This window comes from Chrysemys picta, chromosome 10 (genome assembly GCF_011386835.1).
Source record: "Chrysemys picta bellii isolate R12L10 chromosome 10, ASM1138683v2, whole genome shotgun sequence".
NCBI classification, from domain to species: Eukaryota; Metazoa; Chordata; order Testudines; family Emydidae; genus Chrysemys; species Chrysemys picta.
This window is the reverse complement of record NC_088800.1, coordinates 70,207,661-70,228,370: the sequence shown is the minus strand read 5'-3', so window position 1 is coordinate 70,228,370 and position 20,710 is coordinate 70,207,661. Positions and strand designations below refer to the sequence as shown.

The window sequence follows — 20,710 nt, the reverse complement described above, 5'->3', positions numbered from 1 at the left end:
AGGTAGGGAGGTGAAAAATCCTGAGTGATATACTGACTGAACCCCCGGTGTAAACAGCACTTTGGTTGACAGGACTGCTTCTCAGGGAGGTGGATTAACAACACCGATGGGAGAAGCTCTCCTGTTGGTGTAGTAGTGTGTTCACATACAGCACTACAGCAGCACTGGTACAGCTGCACCGCTGTAGCGGTGTGTGTGAAGACAAGCCTTCAGTCAAACATAAATTACTGGACTCAGTACAGAGTAACTGTGTGGATTTCTACACAGGTCTGTTATACAGGAGGTCAGACTAGATGTGCCAGTGGTCCCTTCTGGCCTTACACTATGAGGACTGGCAGGGAAGCATTCTCAATTAAAGGCTTTTGCCTACATCATTAGAACCCAAGTTTGGTAGCCTTCAGGGCATGATTCAAGGCTTAAATGCTTAGTCAGGCCTTAAAACCACAACCCTATAGCAAGGTAACAGAGCTTTATGTGCCAGATAAAGGGGAGTGGTGTCCATAGGGGTGATTCATTTATTCCTGTACATGCTTGCTTTCAAGTTATGGGAAGGTAACAAGAAGCTATGCAGCACATAAGAGATACTTATATATATTTGGAGACATGTATCTCTTATGTGCTGCATAGCTTCTTGGTGCCTTCCAATAACTTAAAAGCAAGCATGTATATATATATACACATACACACACAACCACAGCTACTACACTGAACATCTTACTTCAAATGCCTCATCTTCTTCTGGCTCACAAACCACATCTAAACATGTTAGAGACACATATTACCCTCTTTGCAGCTTTTTTTCATTGCTTTGGCCAGTGCCAATAGGATCCCGTCCATTAAAAATCTAGTGACAGTGATGGCACGCAACCCAAGAAAAAACAATCACAGCATTATGTACAGTAATGTATTTGTCAGCCATTCTCTTCCCTCTGTTGGTTCTGGTAGCAGGAGACAGGTGGCTCATTACAACTTGGAGAGGAAATGCTGGGTAAATTACAAGAGTAGGGTAACTGGGATTACTACCCTATGGAGACACAGATTTAGCAGCATGGCTTCGATCTCATTCAGCACAGCAGTAGCTCTGGCTTTAATACATATTTAAGCCACATTTATCTTTTCTATTGCCTCTTCTCTTTAAGTTCCCACATTCAGGGTCTAACTGCATGAGAAGAAAGTCAGAAATTTTAGCAATAGGGAAAGCTGCTCCATCCTGTAGGCTTGCTGTCTACTAATTTATCTTAAGCCCATCTTCTTGTCTGCTTCTCACGACCATATTCTTCAGTTTTCTGCTTCTCTAGGACAAACCATAGGGGAAGATTCTGACCCTCTTACTCTCACAGGCTACTGCCTTACTCTGTGAGAGGTTTCATTGATTTCTATGGGACTGATCGCAAAGTAAGGTACTATTCGGCTACAGTAAGGGGATCAGAATCTGGCCATTAGAATCCTCTGCTCTTTGCTTCATTTACCTTCTCCTCATGAGGCAGTTTTGCCGGAGTTCTTTATTTGCCCATGGCGGTTTTCCCATTAAGGCACCCGAGTTTTCAAACCTTTCACTCAGATGAGAAACATGACTTGCTGATTCCCCCAATACTTGTTATTCCCCGAGCATAGGCCTGGGTTTAAGCTTTACTGACCCTTCTCCACAGGGCATGCTTGTACCACTGTGCTGAGCCCTCATCCTGTCTCTTTCACTGAGCTCTCTACTCCTATCGCTGCATAACACTCGATCATGCTTGCAGACAGTTCCTTTCTCCTCCTCCTCCACAACTGAGCAAACCCCAACAAGCTGGTGCAGAGAGTTAAAGCCCTTGCAAAAGTCTCTCTGCTACACGTGATAGCAGCAATTATCCTATTATTCCATTTTATACGACATAACCCACGTGTGCTGTGCCGAATTCTGCATTCAGGGGAAATGTAACTCTGCCACATAGGCAATCCTCAATAGTCATAGACAGCCTGTGTCTTGGTGCCTGTAGTTTTTGGCTTGGAAAAAAATCACACTGAGCTTTCACTGCCTGTCACCAGTATTGCCAACCCAAACGTTCAAAACTCATAAGTCAGGCTCATCAAAATCATGAGATTAGCTTTACAATCATGGGATTATGTAAAGATAATAGATTTGGTGGGGTTTTTAATTGCTGTCTGCTTTTTTGAGCCTTTAAGGTGCACTGGGGGGGGGGTCGTCACATTATGAAGCTTTCTCCACAGCCACAAGAGCTAGAAACTTATTTTTTCATTAAGAATGAAGACTGAAATCATCACATATCCACTTGACTCCAGGAGCGGGGGCTTTAAGGAAAATAATAATTATCATGAGACTCGTGACAAAATCACACGAGTTGGCAACACTCAGCCACACTGCTCTGGTTATGGTTTCATCTGGGCTGGCATGGATCTGGTTTGCTCAGCACCACAAAGACAAACCAGACACCAGTGGCTTTAGTAGCTTCACTGGCTTGCCATGAATCATTTTTTCTGGTGAGGTACCACACCGGAAAGACACTTTACACACTACAAGATGTTTTGATGTACTTTGCTTCACAAGTAGTGCCAAGGTGGCCAGACCCCAGCTACTTGTCTGTGACAGTCTTTGATTTATGTTCTCTCTATTTTATTTTGGAAATAACACTGTTGACTTCTCTGGTAGATGAACAGTATGACATTTAACGGCGTAGTCATGGCAACATACATCTGTCAAGTGACAGTAATTTGTACAGTTCATCAGGTCTGCGATTAGCCACCACACATGCCACACAGTTTGCTGCCACAACTGCCATGTTGTGGAAGGTGGACGTGTGTTGTCGGGGGTAGGGGGCACGGGAGGGGCACTTCCACTTAGTCCCCGCCATTATTCAATTCTTCATCCCCCCCTGTGGTATCCCAGCAACCTCAATTCATTGAGAGCCCTTAACTGATGCTCTGAGACTGGAATTCCCAAACTTTTCCATAACATGAACTAGAACTGGGGGAAAGTTTTCTGATGACTAGTCTATTCACCAAAACATGATGCTTTACTCAACCTGAAACTGTTGGCAAATTTGTATCAAATTTGCCAGATAGCTTCAAGCCAAAACCAAACGATTTTCGGGTCTCAGACACCATACACAAAATGGCCAGGGGAAGAGCCTCCCTTATAACCTGTAGCCCAGTGGTTAGAGCACTCACATAGGAGCACTTGCATGGGATGTGGAAGATTCAGGTTCAATTCCTGCTTAGGCTGCTGTGGTGCAGGGATTTGAACTTTGGTCTCCCACATTACAGGAGAGTGTTCTGGGATAAAGGCCTGGTCTACACTATGAGTTTAGTTCAAATTTAGCAGCGTTAAATCGAATTAACCCTGCACCCGTCCACACAATGAAGCCATTTACTTCAACATAAAGGGCTCTTAAAGTCGATTTCTGTACTCCTCCCCGACGAGGGGAGTAGCGCCAAAATCGACATTGCCATTTTGAATTAGGGTTAGTGTGGCTGCAATTCGACGGTATTGGCCTCCGGGAGCTATCCCACAGTGCACCAATGTGACCGCTCTGGACAGCAATCTGACCTCGGATGCACTGGCCAGGTAGACAGGAAAAGCCCCTCGAACTTTTGAATTTCATTTCCTGTTTGACCAGCGTGGAGAGCACAGGTGACCATGCAGAGCTCATCAGCACAGGTAACCATGCAGTCCGAGAATCGAAAAAGAGCACCAGCATGGACCGTATGGGAGGTACTGGATCTGATCGCTATATGGGGAGAGGATTCCATGCTAGCAGAACTACGTTCCAAAAGATGAAATGCCAAAACATTTGAAAAAAATCTCCAAGGGCATGATGGAGAGAGGCCACAATAGGTACTCACTACAGTGCCGTGTGAAAGTTAAGGAGCTCAGACAAGCCTACCAGAAAACCAAAGAAGCAAACGGAAGGTCTGGGGCAGAGCCGCAGACATGCCGCTTCTACACTGAGCTGCATGCAATTCTAGGGGGGGGCTGCCACCACTACACCCCTGACCGTGGATTCCGAGGAGGGGGTAATCTCAGCCATGCCTGAGGATTCTGCAGATGGGGAAGATGAGGAGGAGGAGGACGATGAGTTTGCAGAGAGCACACTGCACTCCGTTCTCCCCAACAGCCAGGATCTTTTTCTCAGCCTGACTGAAGTACCCTCCCAACCCTCCCAAGGCATTATCCCAGACCATGAAGCCATGGAAGGGACCTCTGGTGAGTGTACCTTTGTAAATATAAAACATGGTTTAAAAGCAAGATTTTTTTAATGATTAATTTGCCCTGAGGACTTGGGATGCATTCGCGGCCAGTACAGCTACTGGAAAAGTCTATTAACATGTCTGGGGATGGAGCAGAAATCCTCCAGGGACATCTCCATGAAGCTCTCCTGGAGGTACTCCAAAAATCTTTGCAGAAGGTTTCTGGGCAGTGCAGCCTTATTCCATCCTCCATGGTAGGACACTTGACCACACCATGCTAGTAGCAAGTAATCTGGTATCATTGCATGACAAATCCTGGCAGCATATGATCCCAGTGTTTGCTGGCATTCAAGCAACATCCATTCTTTATCTTGCTGTGTTATCCTTAGGAGAGTGATATCGTTCATGGTAACCTGGTTGAAATATGGGAATTTAATTAAGGGGACAGAGGTGGCCGTTCCTACTGGGCTGTTTGCCTGTGGCTGAAAAGAAATCCTTCCCTGCAGTTAGCCAAGCGGGGGGTGGGGGGAAGATTGGTGCTGAGCTTTTCATGTTTGGCTAGCAGGGATCTTCCCTGATACCAGCCACGTGGTGGGGGGAGGGGTAAAGCGATCATCCCAGAGAATTGGATGGTGGGCAGTAGTTTGGTTTCTGCTGCTGCATGTTAACAGGAAAACCGCAGCATTCAACGGGCTTTGCTTGGTATGTGAGAAAGGAGGGGGCTGCTTTTCTGAAGGCTGCAGAAGCCGAAAGACAATGGCTTACCATGGCCACATGCAAGCCGAATTCTGTTGCCCGGACCTGCGTCTGTGATCTTTAACACCAAAGCCGCAGGCACTCAATATTAAGATGCAAAATGCGACCTTGTACTGAAATCACATGTGCTATGTAATGTGAATAGTGTTGTTCACCATGAAAGAGTATAAGCATTGTTCTGTAAAATGTATCTTTTAAAATACTTCTCTCCCTTTTTTCCCTCCCTCCCACAAATTTTTCAAGCCTTCCTCCTCCGTCCCGAAGGCTATCTCAAAACAGACGCGAGACGAAATGTTCTCGGAAATCATGGAATCGACCCGCAATGAAAGAGCTCATCTGAATGAGTGGAAGGTCACCCTATCCCAGTACAGGAAAGCTGCCAGTGAACGTGAGGCCATGAGGGATGAATGTGAGGAGAGGAGAGACGCTCGAGATGAGAGATGACGAGATGCAATGCTGGGACTGCTGCGTGATCAAACTGACATGATCCAGCATTTGGAGGAGCTTCAGCAACGGCAGCAGGATCACAGAGTGCTGCTGCAGCCCCTGTATAACCGCCCTCCCCCATCACTATGTTCCATATCCTCCTCACCCAGACATGTAAGAACGCGGGGGGGGGGAGAGGGGGGGGGGAGGTTCCGTGCACCCTCCCACTCCACCCCAGTGGACAGCCCAAGCAAAAGGCTGTCATTATTTTGAACTTTTGAAGTGGCCTTTTCCCTCCCTCCTATCCTCCTCCCAGGCTACCTTGTCAGTTCTCTCCCTCTTTTTATAATCAATTAATAAAGAATACATGATTTTTAAATGATAGTGACTTTATTTCCTTAGAAAGCAAGCTGTGATCGAAGGAGGAGGGTGGGTTGCTTACAGGGAATGAGTCAATCAAGGGGGCGGGTTTTCATCAAGGAGAAACAAACAGAACTTTCACACCGTAGCCTGGCCAGTCAAGAAACTGGTTTTCAAAGCTTCTCTGATGCGCAGCGCTTCCTGGTGTGCTCTTCTAATCTCCCTGGTGTCTGGCTGCGTGTAATCAGTGGCCAAGCGATTTGCCTCAGCCTCCCACCCCGCCATAAAGGTCTCCCCCTTACTCTGACAGAGATTGTGGAGCACACAGCAAGCAGCAATAACAATGGGAATATTGGTTTGGCGGAGGTCTGAGCGAGTCAGTAACGTGCACCAGCGACCCTTTAAACATCCAAATGTACATTTTACCACCATTCTGCACTTGCTCAGCCTGTAGTTGAACAGCTCCTTACTACTGTCCAGGCTGCCTGTGTATGGCTTCATGTGCCATGGCATTAAGGGGTAGGCTGGGTCCCCAAGGATAACTATAGGCATTTCAACATCCCCAATAGTTATTTTCTGGTCTGGGAAGTAAATCCCTTGCTGCAGCTGTTTAAACAGAGTAGTGTTCCTGAAGACACGAGCGTCATGAACCCTTCCCAGCCATCCCACGTTGATGTTAGTGAAACGTCCCTTGTGATCCACCAGTGCTTGCAGCACCATTGAAAAGTACCCCTTGCAGTTTATGTACTGGCTGCCCTGGTGCTCCGGTGCCAAGATCGGGATATGGGTTCCATCTATTGCCCCACCACTGTTAGGGAATCCCATTGCTTTTATACCAAAAACTGCCCCACAATGAAACAATTTATTTTGCGTTGAACAAAATGTTCAATTCGACCCCATCTGAAACTTTTAGCAACTTTTTTGATTTTGCTGATTTTTTTTTTCATTTTCAGATTCTGTTTTGGTGAAACCAAATTATTTTTCCAATTGTTCAGAACTGCCAGTGCACTCCAAAATCAGTTATCCCCCCAGCTCTAACATGGAACTTTTCCATATTTTAACACTGAGATCATCTTATGAATTCACCCTCCCATTTGTGATTGTGCAGGTCACCTCTCCTCCCATTGGCATAACATCTATGGGGCAAGTACATCATGTGCCTGCAAAGAAAAGTAATACTAGGAAAGGATTTTTAGTTGTCGTAATGCCATTTAGCAGGTACAAATAAAGAGGAGGAGCCAGTAATACGTGCCCAAGCAACTTTCCAGGAACCACAGACCATAGTTGAGAACCTCTGCACTAAGATTAAATCTGAAAATAAAGAATTAGCAGCTTTATCAATTACACCCAGCACTACTGGAGACCTAGAACTTGCTCTAACTAATGCCCTGATCCTGTAGCATAGTGATGTACCCACACAGAGCCCTCAAACCAATAGGGCAGCAGTCCACACACCTGACTTTAGTTGCAAGACAGGGCATCTAGTCTAGCACAAATCTTTTCTCCAGCACAGCCCCAGAAGAATGCTGTGGAAACTCTCTTTACTTCAGTTTTCCCTGAGTCCCAATCAGCAAAAAGGGAGGGCATCTTTCCAGGATGTTATATCACCCTCATAAAAATTACTCACACAGGATTTCTGTACTTTCTGTTATTGGCAAATGGACAGCTCAGTTCCATGTGTTACAGCTCTTCATGATTACATAAAGAGGCCAAATTTACCCTTCGCGTACATCCATTGATTTCAGAAGAGTTCAATCAGGTGTATATTTGTCCCAATAGGCCTGAGTTATATACCCATGCTGAACTCATCTCAACAAGTGCCACTTTTTCCTCATTTGCTAGCGACTGTCTTTCCCCCTTCTCTCTCTCCCTCTGATATACTTTGTTAGTTTAGTGAGATTTTAGTGCTTACTAATGGAGGCCAAGAGCACATGAGGAAGTCTGCCAGTCCACTCCATCATCATTCCTTCCATGCAGTTCTGCCAACTTTTCTCACTGCAGACCTGCAACCCTCTGAGCATTCCAGCCCTGGAGTTCCCTTGAGAAGACGCTGTCGATCAGACCAAGTTAGGGAGGTTAAATTCATTATATATATATATTAATTTGCTTATTGGCCATGGCCAATGCTCCCTCCAACGTATAGCAAACCTTACAGAGAAATGGAACTATGGCCTTGCACAGAGAGGCATGGCGGTAATAAAATGTCAGTTTTCTGGATTGATGGATAAGTGACATTTTCAAATCTTATTTTACCACTTGCGTAAGAAACCCAAACAATCTGTCAATAGTCCATTACAATTTCTGTCAATAGCACTGGGTTTAAGCTCAATAAGAGCACTACACTCCAGGTTACATTGACAAAGGTAAAAATGGCCTCAGGGGATCCTGTGGACAGTGGAGCCATCATGCCAGTATTGTTTGCGCTACCATTGAGGGAAGGGTGGTGAACCCACCATCAATGCTCACTTCCACCAGCTAATCTGAAAAGCGATATTATTGCTGGTCTCAGAAGTGACCATGAGCCAAATTCTGACCTGGTCTTAGCAGATGCTCAACTCCATTGAGCTTACAGAGAATCAGAATTTAGTGCTGCCTTTTCTACCATCTCAGCTGAGGGACAAGGACAAAGGCGGCTTGTTTCCGGGAAAGAGGGTGAATGGGTGATTTCCTGACAATGAGATGCCTTAATGGCAACATTTTCTTTTTTTAAAACCAGGTCCCTATATTTTGTCATATTCAGGGGGAGTAGGCAAGCCAGCTGTGTGTGGACTCTGTGCATTAACAGGCAGGTACTTCTCCGTTCAGAGTCAATTACATTTGCACCATTGCACATGTGAAATTCCTCATCATATTACCTGTCCTTGTGAAAGCCAGTGAAGAATAGCTCTTTGGCACATGTAGTTTTCTCCTTCTTTTAGAGATGCTTTAGAGGCCACTTCTAGTTTAACAAGGAAGGCCGTAATTATATTCTAAACAAGAAACAGTCATAAAAGAACTCTCCTTCCAAAGCCCAAATTGGTATTACTTAAGGGTTTCACGCCAATCAGTTAGTAATTTTAAATTAAAATCCTGGGAAAAGGCACTTCCTTTTCTCTTCCTTTGTCCCTTCCTTCTGTGGTCTCTTTTTTTCCAGTATTTGTTGCTCTATCCTCTCTGGTACTTTAATTTCATTGGTTTGGTTGTGTCCTTTGTCGGTTACCACCCTCCCGCCCCGCAATTTGCTGCTGTGTGATATCAGGCTTTAGCTTTTCAGCAGTAGTTTCTGATCTGAAAGATACGGAAAACACAGCAGTTTAATATTAATCATCTCAATTATCAATAGGTAATTACCGTCAAAAGAAGGAAATCTACCTGGGTGCCAGGCTGACTGTTTTCAGGTCTTCAAACGGATTGAAGTTACCACGGAACAAACAGAGCCAATCTAGACTCATTGTTGACCCCAGGTCATGTTAAAAATCAAAAGTAAAAATGGCCAGCTCATCAGACAGCCTAGAACAGGGGTGGCCAACCTGTGGCTCTGGAGCTACATGCGGCTCTTCAGAAGTTAATATGCAGCTCCTTGTATAGGCACCGATTCCGGGGCTGGAGCTACAGGCGCCAACTTTCCAATGTGCCGGGGGGTGTTCACTGCTCAACCCCTGGCTCTGCCATAGGCCCTGCCCCCACTGCACCCCTTCCCATCCCCTCCCTTGAGGCAGCCGTGCCCTCGCTCCTCCCCGTTCCCCCCAGAGCCTCCTGCACACCATGAAACAGCTGCTGGGAGGGAGGGGGCTGCCGCTGGGCAGGAGGTGCTGGGAGCAGGGTGGGGGAGCTGATTGGGGGCTGCTGACGTATTACTGTGTCTCTTTGGCAATGTACATTGGTAAATTCTGGCCCCTTCTCAAGTTGGCCACTCCTGGCCTAGAACAACTATGCCAGCTGAGCTCCAGCTGTGAGCTGATCTACTGAGGAATTACATACCGAGATGAATGAGCTCTTAGTTTCAGTTTGGACAACGCACTACAACAGTTTCTTTAATGCCTTTCATATAAATGGCTCCTGAGGCACTTTACAGAGTTAAATGATGAATAAAAGGAGAGAGAGCGAGAGAGAGAAATTAAGAATTACAGGCAAAGGAGGAAAAAGTGTTTTCAACTGAGATTTGAAAATAGACAGAGAGTGGATGAGATAGGAAGATAAAGTCCAAACAACAGTCCAAACTAACGAGGAGAAGGCTCTCCAATCATCAGCAACAAGATGGTATGAAAGGGCAGAGGAGGCCAGGATAAAGCACATAGAAGGAGTCAGGGAAGCCACTATCGAGCAAGAGAATGTCTCTGTGACAGACTGGAAGAAGGCAATTCTGAACTGGCTCTTGAAATGCATGGAAAGCCAGCAGACTTATTTGAGGCTGGGGGTGACTGTGTCATGCACTTTTCCATATATGTGATTAGGCTCGTGCCTTTGAACCATTATCCAAATCATCTGAACCCATCAGTTTTTCAAAAAATGATCTGTAAATCTAACAAGAGCAAAATTTCTTGCAAAATTTCCAATGCTTTCTGCTTCCAGGCAAGCTGGAAATCCCACAAAACCAGCATCTCTCACGGTCATTTGAAACATCTGCTTCTGGGGCTAAAGACTGGCCTAAGCCAAACAAAAGAGAGAATCAGAACATCCATGGAAGTTGAGGATGTTTGGCTCTGGATCCCTGGCTATCTGGACCCATCTCCCATGGAAACAAAGAACAAACATGAAGCAAAAGTTAAACAAACATCTTGGAACCTCATAAAAGGTTGGGATCAACTTTAGTTCTAGGGATGGAAAAAGGTTCACGTCAATTCTTATTTTATCCAAATTGATTTATTCACCAATTTACAACATTTCTACTGTAAACATGTCAAAAGGTTTCATTACAAGTAGCTTTGCCTCTTGAAAAGCGGAAGGAGTGATTTAGAATTAGGAAAATTGGTAACTTTCTACTGAATTCTTTATGGATGGTTAATAGATTCCAAGGCCAGAAGTGACCACTGTGATCACTTCATCTGACCTACTGTATAACACAGGTCATAAAACTTAGAGCAGATCTTGTAAAAAACATCCAGTCTTTATTTTAAAATGGTCAGTGATGGAGAACCCACCACAACCCTTGGTAAACTGTTCCAATGGTTAATTACTTTCACCATTAAAACATTATGCCTTATTTCCAGTCTGAATTTGTCCAGCCTGACTTCCAGCCCCTGGATTGTGCTATACCTTTCTCTGCTAGATAGCAGAGCAATTATTAAATCTTTGTTCCCCATGTAGATACTTTTACACTGATCAAGTCACCCCTCAACCATTTCTTTGTTAAGAGTACTTAAGGGTAAGGAGTATGGTCCTCCAAAAGACAACAGAGTTGAAATCCAATTCATCACGTGGGAAGTCTGTAGCAGAGCCTGACATTAAACCTAGGTCTCCTGAGACCTAGTTTAGCATCTTGACCAGAAGGCCCTTCTTTCCCTTCTTCAGTGGAAAGGCTCACTGGTCCAGGGCCTAGAGATGGTGCAGGGCTGCAACTTGTTGGCTATATGGTCTGCAACACCAACATTATTATCTGTGCACTTTCAGAGGACTGATCATTTATCTCCTGTGGTAAGAGAGGATATCATCCTCTGAATATATAAATATCATCTAATTATCATTGCTGCAAACATATCAACATCGGTGCTAATGTCAGCAGCTGCAATCAAGAGTTCCATATTTTTAGTCAACTCTACACTTGAATGCTTCCTTGAATCTGCCAGGAACAGTTGGTTTCTAGGTAAATTTAAATATCAACACCGATTTTATAGCATGCAAGAACAACCAACCCCACCACTAATGTACAACCTTCCGTCGCAGGAGACAGCTTACTCACAAGAGATAGTGACAATTAGTGTAATATTTATTCCAGTTATGTTAAAACTAAAAGCTAGCTTTTAAAATAACATCCCTGACACAAATAAAAAGCAGGCAACATCCGTGAGACAATTGTACTGTAACATCATGGAGCAATCTCAAATGCAATGTAGGTCCAAAGCATGCAATATGCAAGCTGCATTTTTCTCCTTTGTAAGTGTTATTATGAAATAAAACACCTGGCAAAGGGAAGAGCTCCGGGTTTGTAAATTATCTTGCCAGTGCAAAATGAAGATTAAAAAAAATCTCTGTAATGGTTCTTTACTCCATTAAAAAATATCATTTCCATTCCTGGTTCCCGTATTACTCAGTATTATAACCCTGACTGAACACTATAAAAGAGAAAGCCATGTTCTACAGTAAGTGCGTCATTAGCGTGCCGTACTGTCTCAAGGACAAAATGAATAAAATGAAAGATCTTTGCTCTCCTCTGAAGAACAGTGTGACGCTGACCACCATCCTAATCTTCCCAATCAATTCTAATACCTACACTGGGCATACCAGTAGCTCAAGCAAAGCCTCAGCCAAACTCTGACACCCTTACTTTGACTGAGTAGCACCTTAAGCTTCAAGCCTAGTCCTACTGAATCCATGCATGGAATAAGGTGTCAGGACCTGGCCCCCCAGGAACTTCATCATTAGAGGGGGAATATGGAAGAAACAGAAAATCTTCAGCATTCGGACCACAGATGGGCTGATACAAACCTGAGCTGTGAACCGGATCTATCTGTGATTCTGAACTTTGTGACTATTCTTTAACTATGTAATTGATTGACTCAGACACCCTGAACTTTGAGGCCTGAGTGCTTCCCTGCTTTGAACATATGGAAATAAAAGCAGTAGTACTTTGCACTTCTAGGGTACACTCAATCCAAGGCCAAGCCATAAGTATAATTATCCTCATTTAAGGAAGGAGCAAATAGAGTCCCAGGATCACTTGACAAAGTAGCAATGAGTCTAGAGTGCTCACTCCTCATCCTCGCTGGCTCCTTACTACTCCCTCAGATTATTACTACAAAGATTCTCAGGTACCTTTGGCTCAGCTGAAGAGCGTGGGAGGAGAAAGGTCACTCTTAGATCCTGGAATGGCCAGGGTGTCATTATAGGCTGCTCTAAGTTGTACCACCAGCAACTGTCCCATAGGGAGCACTGTGCTAGCTCAGGATCATAGTGAGAGCGCTGCCCGGCCCAACTTGGATCTTTCCCCGCTCTCCCAAATCCCTATGTAGAGGAGAGGGGTGGAGCAGGTGGCGTAGAACTATCTACATCTCCATAGGATTCCCCTGGGTCAGAAAGTATCCTTGTCGCCTCTCTTTGGGTGGTTTTCTTCGGGTTTTCTGGCTGTTTTGTGCTATCTGGGGCCTGAGAATTGAATTTAATCTCAGTTCTTAGTTCCTAATCTCCATTTAGCCCTCACTCCCAAAAGCCATACACTCTAGTTCTTCTCAAGAGGCAAGTCCCAGATGGATGAAATGAAGTTGGACTTTGAATACTGTGACACTTGAACTTTTCTCCTCTGGGTCAAAGGGCTACATACTGGATTCTGTAATCAGGGGGTCTTTCTGCATTATGCAGTGTTAGTAAGGCCCTGTACCTGCTCTTTCTGTGTACTAGAAATACTTGTGGCAGTTTACATGACACATTACAGATTAAACAAATCCCTAGCAACAGCAATACAATAGTTTTGCTGCTCTCTGATTTCTGGGTTTGTGTAACACCGGATTTGATCCCAGAAATGGATGGATTTGTTTAAGGAGCTACATTACTCACCTTAATCAGTAGTGAATGCCTAAGCAATATTGTTCCCAGTGAGGGCAAGGTGGTGGAAGGAAGATGGACTCGGGAGACTGAGAAACTAAAGAGTTGATCATTTCCTATCTGTACAACATGAGTTTTAGCTTCCCCTATGTTGCACTTCCAGAAGTGACAGCTGAGCCTAAGATAGGAAGCAGACTTCCCTTTTGACCAGAGATGGTGACTGCTGTCCGCTGGCTCTTGCTCTTCAACAAGCCTTCTGTGAAGCCACTGATGTGGTTAATAGGTTACCTGCAGCCAGCAGCTGTGAAAGAACTTCTGCCTTTGGAAGGAGAAAAAGCTGCAAGTATTCCAGTTATTCTAGATGGTGGATACACAGCTCCATTTTATACTTGAACTTTAGTGTAAACAGATGTTAGCGAAAATAAATTGATGCATTTGCTCCTGAAGATAATTTCATCAAACACAGCGACACTGTAAAGCTAGAATAATCTTCCATTAGCACGCTGAGCTGTATCAGTTTTGCAATTAACAACATGTTTGTAGCACTAAAAAAAAAACAAGGAGAGCATTCAAGCTGACCCCTGTTCATGGAGTAGTAGGGGTTCCATGTTGCTCACTTGAACAATTCTGTGACTGAGCCTGGTGAAGCATGTGGAGGGAATGATGTGACTCTGAAGCATCAGCCTGGGATTTTCAAAGGAGACGAAGGGAGTTAGGGGCACAAGACCATTTTGCATTCAATAGAATTCGGGGACTTAACTCTCTGGGGCCCCTTGGAAATTCCAGCCTTAGTGAGCAGTGGCTTGATCACATAGTAAAGAGTCAGAAATGTGTCTTCCTGTGTCCAAACACCACTGGGGCCACACTTCCCTGGGGAGAACTCTAGTGTCTTAGAAACTCCATTAGACATTTCGGTGGGCTATTTTTAAGACAATCCTTAAATATTTCGTTGATCTTAAGTTCTGGGACGGCTCATCCCAAAGAAGGACATCTAGCATTCGCAGAAAGGCCTTCCACTGTAGAAAGGATTTTTTCCATACTGTTGTATGTATTTATAGTGTGCTCTGTGATATCTGAGCACATCACTGTAAGAGCCCAGCTGAAGGTAGGAAATCATGTGTGGCAGCCTTTACCACTGTGTGACCCAGCCAAAACTTGAGTTTATCTTGAATGCCGCAGTAGGTAAATTCTACCTGCCGGGCACATACTGGAATAGTGGATTTTTCCCTAGGGTCCATGTGTTATGTAGAAAGATGGCCTGAAAGCTCTCTGGGCCCAGCCCTGCAGCCATTGAATTCAATGGGAGGTTGACTTCATTGGTAAAAAGATCAGGCCCTTTTCCCTTTGCTATTATTTTACTTCTGACCCCTACATCCTGGTCACCACTGGTATCTTCTCATTCCTTTCCCCTTTCTCTTCTACGATATAATTTCTTCTAGTAATAACTGGTGCTCTATGTGCTGGCATTCCACCTATTGCCAATCTTCACTGGGATTTGCCTGGCTTTTCCTCTCTGACAAAGCATGCTGATGCTTCCCAACTTTAGCCAGACTCATCACCATGCCACATGAGTTATGTCTACGTTCTGTTTAAACAAAGTCTCAGCTGCTTTTCAGGGGACGACCTCCTTAAAGGGAAAACAAGTGTTTTGCCCAAGGTCACACCGCAAAACATTGACTTAGCCCATATTAGTACACACACTCCTTCTGGTCTGTGAGCTTTTATTCTACTTGCAGCTAGTTGCATGGGGAAATTAATGGTGAAATTATAGCATGTTTGAAAAATGAAATGAAGTTTATGAATTGGGGGAGTTGGGAGGAAAGAGCCTGGAAGGAGCCTGAAAGACTGAAACATAAATGGTTACGTAGAGCTGAGGGTTTGCTCTTGTGCTCCTATGTCCCTTTACTGCTCAGGTATCTAATTGGCTCCATAATTTAGTAAGTAAAGTAGGGATCCAGCCATGAATTGCGGCACTATACTTAGATCATATATACTCACTGACCTCTGGCATCCAATATGAATCAGGCTACTGGAGGGAAGCAAGGCGGAAGATAGTGTCTGGCATCCTAAATATTCGCAGGAAGAAGATAAGCAATATGCCTTTTTTGTCATCTAAAAGAGAACACTACTTTCTAATGTAAATGAAGAACAAAAAAGGGCAAAGTCCATGATTAAATATTTAAGCTTTTTAAATATCTTTTCTTCTCTTCACTTCCCATGTACAATATACTAACTGAATCTGGCTTTGTAGTGCCCGATATTTACAATATTCTGCTTTGGCTCATACCCACTTCAGCCTCCAGCTACCCACTATCTGCCAGCTGAGGCTCCCTGCACATGGAAAAAAAATTCTTGGTGTAGAAGAAAGCACTATAACAGTGAAACCACATTGCACCCGAAACTTGAATTAATCAACTTTAAAAATTCTTCAGGCAAGCAGATAGCTATACTTGCTCCACAATATGTACTGGGGTCTGTGGCAGAAGATTGAAACAGAAATAGGACTTCTGCAAATATAAAGGAAGAATTGCACTTTTGTTGTACACAAGAAAAAAAAAAAGAGGGGAGGAAAAATGCAATCATTGTTCAGGTTTAGTGCTTCCAAAATTTCATTCTTCTGATCAATGCTGGGGAAGATATTTTCCAATACTTTCTACATATATAAAGCTAGTCAAAATCCAGCTACAGCAGATCAATATTAAAGACCTTTTGTTGAAAGATCGCAGCAAATCAAACACGATAGGGCCATAATCTGTGTTTATAGAGTGCCACTCCACTGCCTTGCCTGTGTCCTGATAGAGACATTTTGTGATGCATTTGCAGATCTGCAGGAGCCAGTCTCACAGTTCAGTATCTAGTTGTTCTGATTGCTCACACAGTCATTTATCCATTTGAAATTTGAAAAATATCTGCCTATTGCGAGCCTTTATTATTCAGCATTTATACTGTAGTTCCAATCCATGTGGCCTGATTGTGCTCAGTGCTTTACGGACACATAATAAGTGACAGTCCCTGCTCCAAAGAGCTGGTTAAGATGTTGATCTGAATTAAATGGCCAGATATTCTCTTTTAGTCTGTAATCAAATGGAGAATAAGCAATAGCTCCCTGTTTTCCCCCCCTCTGTTTCTATGACAGATTCTGACTGATTTTACAGCAAAGGTTAAAGTAATTTCTGAACCCACTACCTGATACCTAGAGGGTCATATTCATCACTCTGCCCCCATGCATGGAGAGGGCTGGGATTCTGTGAATCATGGCTGGGACAGAGATGGAAAGTGGGTATTTCAGCTTCCGTAGCATCAGTCACAAAATACTGCACATGCTCTTCTGTGCCACAGAGTCCAGGCCACACCATGTGGGAGCCTAAAGATCAAGAACAGGAGGAGACAGAGAAGTTGGGGGCCATCCACACTTCCTAACTTTGTCCTCCCATTCACCCTGCATGACATTGGTGGGTAAGTTAATGTTGATTTTGCCCAGCATTAACTTCCTGGCTTTCCTCTCCTGCACATGAACTCCCAGAGGGGGCATCTGGATGGGGAACACACAGGAGTAGTCTCTATCAGAGCAGTGTTGCCATAGCAGCAGGGAAGCTTTGCTCCAGGGCTGGTGGGGGGAGGAGGGGAAAGAGGGGTCAATTGTACCAGGGTCCCAAGTTCAGGGGGGGACCCCAAAATATCTGTGTAAATAAAATGAAATGGGAGGAGGCGGGGCCCCGGCAAACATGACATACCAGGACCCCAAATGTCTCTTGACGGGCCTGCCCATGCAGAAGCCTGAGGGAGGAAGGCAGTGCCGAAACACAGGCGCCCTGTGCAAGTGACCTTCTCAAGATCCAGTCAAGAGGCACATACCTAGGTCTAGCAGAAACTCTGCAAGTGTTACAGAAAGCTTTTAGTGCCTGACTCCAGCCAGTGGAGGAGAGGACACAAACAGTATGGGGATGAACACATTCTCTGCTGTGTTCTCAGTCTTTTCACAGTGAACATAAGCACAACCATACTGGGTCAGACCAAAAGGTCCATCTAGCCCAGTATCCTGTCTTCTGACAGTGGCCAATGACAGGTGCCGCAGAGGGAATGACCAGAACAGGTAATCATCAAGTGATCCATCTCCTGTCATCCACTCCCAGCTTCTGGAAAACGGAGGCTAGGGACACTATGTCTGCTCATCCTGGCTAATAACCATTGATGGACCTATCCTCCATGAATTTATCTACTTCTTTTTTGAACGTCTTGGTCTTCACAACATCCTCTGGCAAAAAGTTCCACAGGTTGACTCTGTGTTGTGTGAAGAAATACTTCCTTTTGTTTGTTTTAAACCTGCTGCCTATTGACAGGATTTAACATCATTCTTCATCAGCGGGAATTGTGGAGCTAATTCCCCACAGGCCATTTTGAGAATTTTGCAGATAATGCCACCGGGCTTAGCATATTCGCTTAAAGATACAGAGGGACCTTCCAGACATCCATTGGTTACAGAGGGGGGCCTTTACAAACTGCCATTTAGCAAGGAGGGATGAGATTAAACCCAGAATATCCGTTTTAGGCCAGGTGGTAATCCCAAAGGCAAAAACTTTTTGTCCTGTCACTGGTAATACCAGGAAACATGAAACACTAAAGATGCTCACTTCAGCCAAGATGGGAACAAAGAGCAGAACAAAAACTGACCATTGTTTGTTTTCCTGTGCCAGATAAGATTTCTCAGGAAGAAACCCCACCATGCTTGAGAAAAAAAAAATATCACAGCAGGCTAATTTATTACAAAAACAATTGTGGGCAGGTAGAAAAAAGATGTGTAGCTTCCTTATCTTACCACTAAAAATGATCTCACTTTCACCTCAGGGACATAATATTTTATGGGTCATAATTTTTAGGGGATGTATGATTTCTCAAGTTGCTCGGTTTCTTTAGTTTCATATAAATATGAACTTAGAAGAGAAGAATTTAAGGATAATTCATTCTCCTGGAGATGCTTTATCAGGAATGGAAGTCTTCATTATCTTGGAGTTTTCTATGAGTTGCTGGAAGGTGTACATTTCTCACAGAAACTAACACATAATAAAAACAGGAAAAAAATCCTCTGACCTTCCCCTCAAACATAAATTTCACAGCTAAAAATATAACTACAAGAACTACCCCAAGTCTTCTCAATTGGTTTCTTAATGTTTTCTGACTTTTTTAAAAATGAGCTTTTATTCTTTCCATCAACACAAATAAGCCTTTGGTGTAATTGCCCAACTTTTTCAGTGTCCCTGGAGAATGGCTGTTGTCATCTAGTGGATAGAGCACGGAACAGGGACATAGGAACTATTAGGTTTGAATCCTTACTCTATCATTACTTGTTCTGTGGCTTTGCACAAGTCAGTCATGCTAGATTCGGATTGTAACGTGAAGTCCAGAGCAAGGTGCGGTCGAGGGAGGGGAGGGGTCGCAAGGGAAGGCATTTTGCCTTGGAAAATCAGGACACCCCCCCCCCCCCAAGAGTCATACATCAGCTGCACAGCTGCTACTTCAACTCACTGTAAGGTGCAGCTTATTACCTCTTACTTTGCCTCATGGAATACGTCCCACTTTCTTGACTGCATGCATTTGCACTGTGTGTTTTTGCTACCCCCTCACCAAGACTGTGATGTTCTGGTTTCTTCCAGTGTGTTTGCAGTGCAGTTTGCCCTCATGTCCTTTCATGCAGTGCGATTTACTCTTTGACTGTCTATTCACGATGCAATTTGCCTTAGCTCTTGGTAAGTGCATGAGAATTTCAGCTGCACATCTCTACATGGAGGAAGATTGCTTGCTCATAGTAGACACTCTGCTACAAAACTAGCATGGCAGTGATGGAATGAGCTGAAGGTTAGGAAACATTAAAGTACCTTTAATGTCCATACTAAGAGCTGTGTTGATCACTGTTTCACTGACGTAATGTTAATAGAATTGTATAGAAACCAAATAGCAGCCCTGCCTGGAGTGCACCCCCTGCGGCAAGCCATGCACACTCTGCCTCTGTTTTCCCTCTTAGGTAACTCAATAACTTCACTTCAGGCTCTTCTCTCAGTAATACCCCTCTTTGGGCTGGTTTCTTATTAAAACCTCATGAAAAATAGTCCATAACAAAAGTCCAAACAAAATCCATTCATCACCCCCAGTGCAATCAGTCATTAAGGTCACCCAATACTTCATTTGATGATGCCCCACATAGCGCATCCTTGTGCCTTCACCATACCTGGACTCATCCGTCTGTCTTCCTCTGGTCCTGGACAGCCACCTCAGCCCTTCCAAATAGAGTAAAACTCCTCTGTTCCTTGCGGGAACGTCCCAGCCTCTCTGCTTGGAGCATCTTTGCCAGGGAAGCAAGATCCCCCATTCCCCCGGGCCCTACTTCTCTGGCCCTGGAGAAAAGTCAGTGGGTAAGCTCCTCCGTGCTCCCCTGCCTTCAGCATGTTCCAGCTCTCTGGCTTAGAGACACCAAGGGGCACAGACATGGGAGCACAAGGAAACGAGACAATGCTGATCAGCATGATGGGCAGTCGTCTCAGCACACAAGCTTATTTCTCTGTTGGACTATGGAAGGGTGTTTGAATATGTTTAGAAATAGTTGTTTGTGTCAAACATCCTTGAATGCACAAATTTATCTCAAAAGATTGATGAAGAGAAGCATGTCCTGAGAACATAACTGGGAGACAGGAACTCCTGAATTCTAATCTCAGCTTCACCTCTTCTGTAGCACTGGGCAATTACACAAGTTCGGATTCTATGTCAGCACCCGTGAAATTAAAATACTGTTCCTTCCCTCGATAAGGAGTCACAAGTTCCTTGAAATGAGAGAGTTGAGACTGGACGTGAACTTTGTGAAGAATGCAGTTGATAAAGACTTGGAATAGACTAAAGAAAAGGAGTTAACATCTCATGGAGAAAACTCAAACCGACCTGAAAACAGGAACCAATATTTTCCAAGCTTAACATTCAGACTGACTGACTTTGAGGGCAGTTGCATGGAAGATGACGACTATAAATGACTGGAGCTACTATTCATTGCATTAACCTCAAGGCAAAAGTTAAGGTCACTGTTGCAAAACATGGTAACATTTTGTTCAAAGTAGCCTACAGCTTTTTAATTTTTGCTTTAATTAGAAGGTCATTTTTATTTTTTCATCTTCAATCCAGTTCTACATTCCTTGCTGCAAGGCCCATTTGTTTGCCTTAGTGGTGAAGGAATGGGAGGGCTTTTGTGGGTGATTTTTAAAGATTTTTCATGTGGTTCACTGTTGAGTTACTGTTGGTGTGGATGGGCTGATTAATGGCT

General features: G+C 44.2%; 1 long non-coding RNA gene across 1 annotated transcript in view; it reads right to left on the bottom strand.

The window, feature by feature from the left end:
- The window catches only part of LOC135973820 (uncharacterized), a 32,698-nt gene extending 12,474 nt beyond the window's left edge, over nt 1-20,224 (bottom strand). The window contains exon 1 of the long non-coding RNA XR_010590849.1: nt 19,631-20,224. This is a non-coding gene — a long non-coding RNA (uncharacterized LOC135973820). The remainder of the gene's footprint in view (nt 1-19,630) is intronic.
- Between the last annotated feature and the right edge of the window lie 486 nt (nt 20,225-20,710).